The sequence below is a fragment of the Rhinopithecus bieti genome, unplaced genomic scaffold (assembly GCF_001698545.2).
Source record: "Rhinopithecus bieti isolate Rb0 unplaced genomic scaffold, ASM169854v2 scaffold_32096, whole genome shotgun sequence".
In the NCBI taxonomy this organism is placed as follows: Eukaryota; Metazoa; Chordata; class Mammalia; order Primates; family Cercopithecidae; genus Rhinopithecus; species Rhinopithecus bieti.
The window spans coordinates 957,679-967,831 of record NW_016813886.1 but is presented as its reverse complement, the minus strand read 5'-3'; the positions used below and the strand labels follow the sequence as shown (position 1 = coordinate 967,831).

At 40.8% G+C, this 10,153-nt stretch overlaps 1 long non-coding RNA gene across 1 annotated transcript in view; it reads left to right on the top strand.

Annotated features, from left to right (window-relative positions):
• Nucleotides 1-10,153, top strand: part of LOC108513316 (uncharacterized) — a 29,803-nt gene that overhangs the window by 11,224 nt on the left and 8,426 nt on the right. The gene's annotated exons all lie outside the window — the stretch shown is intronic.

The window sequence follows — 10,153 nt, the reverse complement described above, 5'->3', positions numbered from 1 at the left end:
TTTGTATTTTTAGTAAAGACAAGGTTTCACCACGTTGGCCAAGATGTTCTCAATCTCCTGACCTTGTGATCCGCCCACCTCAGCCTCCCAAAATGCTGGGATTACAGGTGTGAGCCACCACGCCTGGCCAACTCCGTGTCTATTTAAGAAGATTTAATTTTTAAAAATTTGTTTTAAAGAAAAATCTGTATGTAGGTGGACGCATGTAGTTCAGACTTGTGTGTTCAAGGGTCACAACTGTACCTGTGGTGACTGATATGAAACAGAGGACCAAAAAATGTTAGTTTTATTTCCCCATCTGGTCCCATTTAAAAGAAGTGTTTAGGTCTGAGAATTTTCACACGTACAAAGTTCCACTCCAGGATGCCGAGGAGCTGCACCCCTCTTGCTGGAGTCCGGCCCTCCCCACCCATCCCTGCTGACTGCTGATGCACCTTCCATCCCTGTCACACTGTTGTCTCGGGAAGGTCACGTGAGTGGAGACACACAGCATAGGATCTCTGTAACTGGCTGCTTTGGCTAAGCATCATGTTTTTGAGCTCCACCCCAATGCTCTGTGTGTCAGTGGCGTATTCCTTTCGATTGTGGAATGGTGTCTGCCTGTACAGGGAGACACGGGTGGTTACCCCTTCATCCATGGGAGGACGTGTGGTTGTGTCCAGATTTGGGCGATTATGGAGATTTGCTATAAACATTTGTGCAGACATTTTCATGTGAACACAATTTTTCCTTACTCCTGGGAAACTCGTTGTGGGACTGCTGGTCCATGTGGTTTAACAGAACTGTCAAACTGCTTTCCAGTGGCACCGAACTGTGGTTTTGATTTGCATTTCCCTAATGACTAGTGTTGATGGTCTCTCATAGGCTTGTTGTCTTCCACATAGAGCGTCCTCTTCGGTGAGGGTCCAAGTCTTTTACCCACTTTTGTTTGGATGGTTTTCTAACAGTTGATTTTGAGAGTTCTTTATATACCTCGGACTACTTTCTTTGTTGGATATGTGGTTTGCAGATATTCTCTCCCAGCCTATAGCTGTCTTTTCCATGTCTTTTAATAGTGTCTTTTGCCAACTTATGTTTATTATTTTGATCAAGCCTAATTGATGGATTTTTGCTTTTACATGCATTTGGCGTCATGTCTAAGAACAATTTCCCTAACCTCAAGTAATGAAGATTGCTTCATTACTATGTTTTCTTCCAAAACTTTAAACACATTCTCTCTCTCTCTCTCTCTCTCTCTCTCTCTCTCTCTCTCTCGCTCGCTCTCTCTCTCTCTCGTACCAAATAAGGAGGAAACATTCATGACAATTGCAGTCCTGGTTTCTGTAGCTGGTCACATGGTCCTATAACTACCTTCTTCCACTCCCCATTCTGTATTCCCTTTGCCTTCAGGAAGCCTCCACTGGTTGTGGTTTTTAACCTGGTGGGGAACCTTCATTCCTGAAGGTTCTGGACCATTATTAATCCTGCCTAGATTGGGTTGTTGTGCTTTTCCATTGATCTTAATCACAGCGCATGCCACGAGGGCCCTCCTATACCCCAGACATTCTCTTTCCCAGTCCATTGTGAAGCAGCAGGGCAGTTTCTCCTTGGTGGTCTGGACCAGCCACCCCCACCAGCGTAGTAACTCTTTACCTGTTGATCCAGAGGCATGATGAACTTGGCACCGCCAGGTGACAGCCTAAACTTCCAGTGCAACGGATCATCACTGTGTCTCCTGGTGGCAGCATTCCTCCCTTTGGAACTAAGACCTCTAGGCCAGCAGAGCATAAGGTAGTGGGGACGAAGAGCAAAACTGTTGCTAGTGGGTCACTAAGGGTGATGGTGAGTAGTGCTGTGCTCGGAGTCCTGGCTAGGGGAGGAATATCACCATGTATTGGACACTGATTCCGAGCATATCTAGCCTTCTAAGAGCCTCGCCCCAGCCTTGAAAGGCACTGCCACCGAGCTGCACTGTCACTGAGTCCTCCACAGGCCATTATTCCACCATCTGTCAAGCCAGCTGCCTCAGGACGGTGGGAGCCTGAAAGGCCAGTGAATTCCATAACATTGGGCCATCGTGGCATTTCTTTTGCTGTGATGTGAGTTCCTAACCAGAAGAAATGCTATGTGGATACCATGACAGTGGAGAAGGTGTTCTGTAAACCCACATGTGGTAGTTTCAGCAGAAGCACTGTACTCAGGGAGGGCAAATCCATATGCAAAGTGTGTATTCCACTTAGAACAAATACTGCCCCTTCCATGATGGAAAAGGTCGTAGGTAATCAACCTGTCACTGAGTGACTCACTGATCACTCCAGGGGATGGTGTCATACTGGGGACTCAGTGTTGGTCTCTGCTGCTGGTAGACTGGATGCAGTGGTGGCTGTAGAAAGGTTGGCCTTGGTGAATGTGAGTGCACGATCCTGAGTCCATGCATAACCTCATCCCTGCCACCATGGCCACTTTGTTTCTGGGACCCTGGGGTGATGACAGGGGTGGCTGTGGAAAGAGACTGACATCTACAGAATGGGTCATCTTATTTACCTGTTGTTAGTGTCCTGCTCTGCTGAGGTCACCCTTTAGTGAGCATTCACATAGGACACACATATCATCACAGTTTCTGCCCCTTCAGTGAGGTATGTCCACATCCTTCTTCCCCAGGCTTCTCTGTCATCCATCTACCTATCATGTTCCCTGCAAGTCCCTAACTAGCCAGCCAAATTATTGGCCACAGCCTATGAATTGGTATATAATCTCACGCCTGGCTATTTCTCCTTCCAAGCAAACTGAACAATCAGGTGCACTGCCCCAAGCTCTGCCCACGGGGAGGGTTACCCTTCACCTTTGTCCTTTAGGGATGTCCTAGAAGGGGGCTGTCATGCTGCAGCTGTCTGCTTTCAGGTGGTACCTGGGTATCACACAGAACCATCTGTAAGGGCCAAGAGAAGACCTAAGCCTTCTCTTCCTCTGTCATCTTTTCCTAGGGAACTCCCCATGAGGCCATCTGTGCAGGCCGGGAGAGAGAAGGCAGTGTACCAGGGATGGGGACCATGGGCATTTGGGCCACTTATGTAGCTGACTTGTGCCTTCAGGGCCTGCTGGAGCCTGCTAACACGCAAACCCCTTTCCTCTGATGATGGAGTACTGCCATGCATGCCCACCTCATGCTTGGTGGGTCAGATAAAACTCAGTTCACACTGGGCAGCTCAGATCACATGGGAACTTAGTGATCCCCAGTTAAGCGTTCAGCCCAGTGGCAGATGAACAGATGTTTCTCAAAAGGAAAATAGTTATCTGCAGAGGATGGCAGGGCTGTGCACCAAAATCTTAAGGGCCTGTGCTGTGACTCACCTATAGGGGCCTGCCAAAGGCTCCAAACTTATCTGCCACTGATGCTTCAAGCACCATTGGATCTTCTGGGTCACATGGTCCCTGTGGCAGAGCAGCATGCACGGGCACCTGGACCTGCTGCACGGCCTTCTCTTGTTCTCAACACCAGCAATCTTTCAGGTCACTTGTTACATGAGCTGGAGCAACACACCCAAATGAGGAATATGCTTCATCAAAACTCCCAATAGTTCAACTTGCATTATAATTCAGCTAGCCACAGGATGAGATTCTGAGTTTGATTTTCAGCAATCTCAGCTGAGGGGCTACTTGGGCTAAGGGTCTACTTGAGGGCACACATAGGAGCTTTCAGGTCATTTATGTGATACTTGAGTTGGGAATTGGAATCCCTGAGCTCATTCTTTCATTTCCCCTTTGTCTAGTGACAATAGAAGCAACCATCTAGTATTTATTAGTTTGCTGAAAATGTTTGAAATGTCCTATACACAGTCACCCAGATCCTTGCTTCTTATTAAGTGGTTGATTAGGAGTCTCCAATGGTGATATTTGTTTATCTCTATTGCCAGATTATGCCATGAAGTATCAGTGCTCTCTTTATTATTGGAAATAGAGTTATTGACAAGTTTAAATGAAATCTGATTAGAGAACCCATTCCAGAAACCCCAGAACAAACCCAGAAAACTCATTCTCAAAATTCTGTTCCTCTAGAACCATTATCTGTACCAAAATCTGTATTAGTCCGGATTTTTGAGAGAAACAGAACCAATATGATATATAATAGGCTCACACAATTATGGAGGCTGAGAAGTCCACTTGGCAGCCTGGAGACTCGGGAGAACCAATGATATAGTTCTAGTCTGTGTTGGAAGGCTTGAGAACCAGGAAAACTGATGGTTGAGTTCCAGTCCAAAAGTCAGTAGGCTCAAAATCCAAGAAGAACCTATGTTTCAGTTCATGTCCAAAGACAGGAAAAGGCCAATGTTCCCTGTCAAGCAGTCAGACAAGAGGAGTCCCCTCTTGCTCAGGCTTTTTATTGTATTCAGGTCTTCAGTTGATTGAATGATCCTGCCCACATTGGGGAGGGCAATCTACTTTACTCAGTTTGCCAATCCAAATACTCATCTCAAGGGGAAACACCCCACAGACAAACCCAGAATAATGTTTGGTCAAATGTCTGGGCACCCTGTAGCCCAGTCAAGTTGACACATAAAATTAACAATCACAGCTTTTGTGGAATTAACCTAAATGTCTATAACAAATGAATGAATAAAGAAAGTGTGTGTGTGTGTGTGTGTGTGTGTGTGTGTATACACAATGGAATATTATTTAGCCATAAAAATGACATCCTGTCATTCAGGCAACATGGATGAGCCTGGAGGACCTTATGTAAAGCAAAATAAGTCAGCCACAGAAAGATATTCTCATTCATATGTGGGAGCTAGAAAAATTTTGAACTCATGAAAATAGAGAATAGAATTGTGGGTATTAGAGGCTAGAAAGGGTAGGGAGGAGAGAAGGTTGGGGGAGGCTGGGTGACATACAAAATTACAGCTAGATAGGATGAATGAGTTCTGTTCTGCAACACTGTAGGGTGAATGTGGTTAACAACAATTTATTGCATATTTTCAAAAAGCTAGAAGAAGAAAGGATTTTGAATGTTCACAAAACAAAGAAATGCAAATGTCTGAGGTGATGGATATGTTAATTATCCTGATTTGATCATTTACACATTGTATATACATATGGAAATATTACTCTGTATCCCATAAATATATACAATTATTACATGTCAACTAAAACTAAAAGGAAACAATTAACTATCACAGAGATGAGCCCAGAAGCTCATAAACAACTTTTCAATGTCACCGTCCTGAACTCATGTGCCATCATTTCCCTGGTACTTTTCAGCTCCTAGGAGCTCTCCTTTTCAGCGCTCCAGCTGAGCAAGGGGATTATTTACTTCACTCTGCTCCTTGCTTGTCATGACAATGCCCACATCCAGCATCAAGCAAGAAAAGGACAGAAAGAGTAAAAAAGCAATGGAGTGTGCCCACCTGCTTAGACCACTGCTCTAGTTATCAGGAAATGAGGTGCCAGTGGGCTGCAGGGAACTGAGGCATAAGAAAATGGAGTAAAGAGAAAAGAGTTTCTTGCACTGTCTCTGTGTGTTAGGAGACTGTTTCCTCTCCTCAGTCAGATCAGGAAGGCTTCTCCTGAGCCCTCTCTGCACGCAAGTCCACTTCCAAGTTCAGGCCTCCTTGAAGACAGACTGAGAGACACCAGAGAAGGGAAATGGTAAAACTCAATGCCAGATCAGTGTTACTTTGAATTATGGTGGTTTTTTCCCCCAATTCTCCTAGGGGTTATTTGATTTTAAAAGTCTTCAAATAGCTTCTTTATGTACTCTCTCTGATTTAGTGGGAGACACACAGTGAAACGTGCTTACTGCATTTTCCCCAAAACTGAAATTCCCTTAGTTTTTTATAAACTAGAAATGAATTCCTACAAACATATGAATTTGTTTAAATGCTCATTGTTTTGAAATAATTATAGATTCACACACAGTTGGGCAGGAGTGTAGAGAAAGGTTCCTTGTGCCCTTTACCCAGCTGCCCCAGGGCTAGCATCTGATATAACTACAATATCAAAACAGGAAACTGACATTGGTACAGTCCACAGAGCTTACTAATATTCAACGAGGCAGTAACGTGCTTACTTGTGTATGTGTGCATATAGCTGTCTGTAATGTTATCAAGTACATACTTGTACTTATCATCAAAATCAGGATGCATACCTCTGCACCACAGGCTTCCTTGTGATACCACTTTAGAGGCACAGGTCCACATATCCTTCATCCCATCCCTAACCCCTGGCAGCTATTAATTTTCTCTTCATCTCAGTAATTATATTATTTCACAAATGCTATATACGTGGAATCATATAGTATGTACCTTTTAAAGATTGACTTTTTAAGGATGATAATTCTATTTGAGTTCCATTCAAGTTGTTTCATGTATCAATACGTTTGTTCTTTCTTAGGTAAGATGTGATAATTTATTTGAGTTTCATTCAAGTTGTTTCCCTGTATCAGCAGAGTGTTGTTCTTTAGTAATGCTGGGTAGTATTCCCATAATATGGATGTACCATAATGTATCCAACCATTCACCATTAAAGGACATCTGGGTAGTTTTCAGTCTGGGGTTACTACAAATAAAGCTGCTATGAACATTTGTATATAAAATTCTGTCTAAAAACAAGTTTTTATTTATGTGCTAGAAATGCCCATGGTTTCATTTTCTTGGTCCTATGATAAGTACATTTTCAGTTTTATAAGGAACTGACAAACTTTTTCCAGAGTGGCTGTACCATTTTACATTTTCACTAGCAAGTGTGGGTGCTCTGGTTTCTCTGCATCCTTGCCAGGATTTACTGTTATTCATTTTTTTCTTTTTTCTTTTTTTTTCTTTTTTGTTGTTGTTGTTGGCATCTCCATCGCCCAGGCTGGAGTGCAGTGGTGTGATCTCAGTTCACTGCAACCTCCACCTCCCAGGTTCAAGCAATTCTCCTGCCTCAGTCTCCTAAGTAGTTGGTTACAGGCTCATACCACCACGGCCGGCTAATTTTTGTATTTTTAGTAGAGATGGGGTTTCATCCTGTTGGCCATGCTGGTCTCGAACTCCTGACCTCAAATGATCCACTCACCTCGGCCTCCCAAAATTCTGGGATTACAAGTGTGAGCTACTGCACCCAGCCTAGTGTTAATCACTTTTTAAAAAGCCATTCTAATATGTAGTGATGTCTCTCATTGTGGTTTTAATTTGAACTTTCCTAATGGCTAATGTTGCTGACCATCCTTTCATATACAAAGAATATTTTCTTTGGTCAAATATCTGTTCGTGTCATTTGCACATTTTTAATTTGATTAGGTATTTATTTTATGTTGAGTTCTGAGAGTTCTTTATTCTTAACACAAGTTCTTTATCAGATATGCGATTTGCAAATACTTTCTCTCATTCCGTAACTACTTTCCATCATCCCAACAGGGTCTTTTGCAGAGAAAAAAAAAAAAATTAATTTTGATGAGGTTCAATTTATAAATTTTTTCTTTTATGAATTGTATTTTGAATGCAAGTCTAAGAGCTCTGCCTAGTCCCTGGTCCTGAAGATTTTCTTCTATTTTTTTTCCTGAAAATATTACAGTTTTACATTTAAGCCCATGATCTTTGAGTTATGTTTTCTATAAAATGTGGAAGTCAGGCCAAGGCTCATCTCTTTTGCCTATGGATTTCTGATTGCTCCTGCAGCACTTGTTGAAAGGGCTATCAATCCTCTACTAAACTGCTGTTGCATCTTTCTCAAAAATTAATTAAGCATATTTCTGTGGGTACTTTGGGGTTCTCTGTTCTGCACCAGTAATTAATGTATCTATCCCTCCACCAGCACTATACTGACTTGATTACTGTAGTTGTAGAGTAAGCTTTAATACGTGGTACAGTGATTTTTTCCATTTAATTATTCTTTTTCAAAATTGTTTCAGTAAGTTTGCATATGTATACAAAAAACAATTCCAAGATTTAGAATTGTATTAAATCTGCAATTTGGGGGAAGCTGACATCTATGTTGACACTTCCCATCGCTGAATATGGCATGTCTCTCCATTTATGTAGATATTTTACTTCTTTCAGCAGAATTTTGTAATGTGCACTGTATCCTCCTGTATATATTTTGTTAGATTTATACCTACAAATTAATACTTCATATATTTTGAGCAGTTGTAAATGGTATTGCAGTTTTTATTTTGGTTTCCACTTGTTTATTGTTACCATAGAGAGATACAATTTGTGTATGTGTGTTATTCTTGTGTATTGCAGACTTGATATTCTTACTCTTTATATCAAGGATGTTTTGTTTATTCTGTGGGACTGTTTATGTAGATGATTATGCCACATACAAGTAGTGATAGTTTTCTTTCTTTCTTTTCAATCTGTGTACTTTTTATTTCCTTTTCTAGTCTTATTACACTTATTACACTAGCTAGAACTTCTGGTACTATCTCGAATTAAAATAGCGAAAGGGAACATTCTTGCCTTGTTCCTGCTGTTAAGGGGAAAGCATTCATTCTCTCACCATTAAGTGTGATGTTAACTGTAGATTTTTGTAAATGCTCTTTATGAAGTTGGAGGAAATTACTCTCTGTTCCAAGTTTGCTAAGAGTTTTATCATTAATGTGTTTTGAATTTTGTCAAAACCTTTTCCTATGTCAGTTGATAAGATTGTATGATTTTTCTTCTTCAGTTTACAAGGTGGAACACATCGATTAGTTTTCAAATATTAAAACAGTCTTGCATAACTTGAGTGAAATTCCCTCTTGATTGTGGTCTACTACTCTTTTTATGCATTACTAAATTCAATTTGCTAACATTGTCTTGAGGATTTTTCCATCTAAGCTTATGAGCAAAATCAACCTGCAGTGTTCTTGCCTCTGTCCCTTCCTCCTCCCTCCCTCCCTTCCTTCTTTCCTTTGTGCTGTCTTTGTTTTGTTTTGATATCAAAATAATGATATCATAGTCCTTTCTCTTCTATTTTCTGGAAGAGATTGTGTAAAACTGGTGTTGATTCTTCTTTAAATATTTGGTAAATTCTCCAGTGAAACCATTTGGGTCTGGATATATTGTGTTCAGGAGCTTTTTAGCTACAAATCCAATTTATATAATGGTTATAGGACTATTCAGGTTATATATTTCATCTTTTCTGAGTTGTAGTAATTTGTGATTTTCAAGGAATTGATCCATTTTTTCCTAGGTTGTCAAATTTATGAGCATGAAATTTTTATAGCATTTTTCATAGATGCAGCCTCTTTTGTGATATTTCTTGTTTCATTCCTGATATTGGTGATTTGTGTGTTATCTCCTTTTATCTTTGTTGATCATGCTAGAGGATTATCAGTTTTACTAATTTTTCGAAGAACCTGTTTTTTATTTCCTTAATATTCTGCATTGCTTTCTTGTTTTTAATTTCATCAATTTCTGCTCTTCACTCTCCGTCCTATTTGCCTTAACTTTATTTTGCCATTCCTCTTTTAGTTTTTTTGACTACTGCTTTGAGAACTTTCAATATTACTAATATAAGGATTTAGTGCTATAAATTTCTCTCTCAGCTATGCTATAGATGAATCCCACGAATTTTTTTTAAGACGGGGTCTCATTCTGTCACCAAGGCTGGAGTGCAGTAGCACAATCTTCACTCACTGCAGCCTCAACCTTCTGGGCTCAAGCAATCCTCCCTATCTCAGCCTCCCAAGTAGCTGGGACTACAGGTGCATGCCACCACACCTGGCTGATTTTTTGCAGAGATAGGGATTTCACAGTGTTGCCCAGGCTAGTCTTGAACTCCTGGGCTCAAGCTATCCACCCACCTCAGCCTCCCAAAGTGCTGGGATTACAGGAGTAAGCCATTGCACCCAGCCACATCCACAAATTTTGATATGCCATCTTTTCATTGTGTTACTTGCTTTTTAAAAATTCCGTTTGAGGCTTCTTCTTGTCCATATTGTATATAAATGTTTACTGCTTAATTTTCAAGTGTTTGCAGATTTTCCAGTTGTCTTTCTGCAATTTATTTCTAGTTTGATTCCATTGTGGTCAGAAGACATACTTTGTATGATTTCAGTTTTTAAAAATTTGTTAAGGTTTGTTTTAAGATCTAGAGTCTGTTCTATAAGAGCTTGAAAATAATGCATATTTGCTGTTGATGGATAGAGTTTTCCATAAATGTTAAGGATACCCTGCTGGCTAATAATATTGCTTAGTTATCCTATATTCTTGCT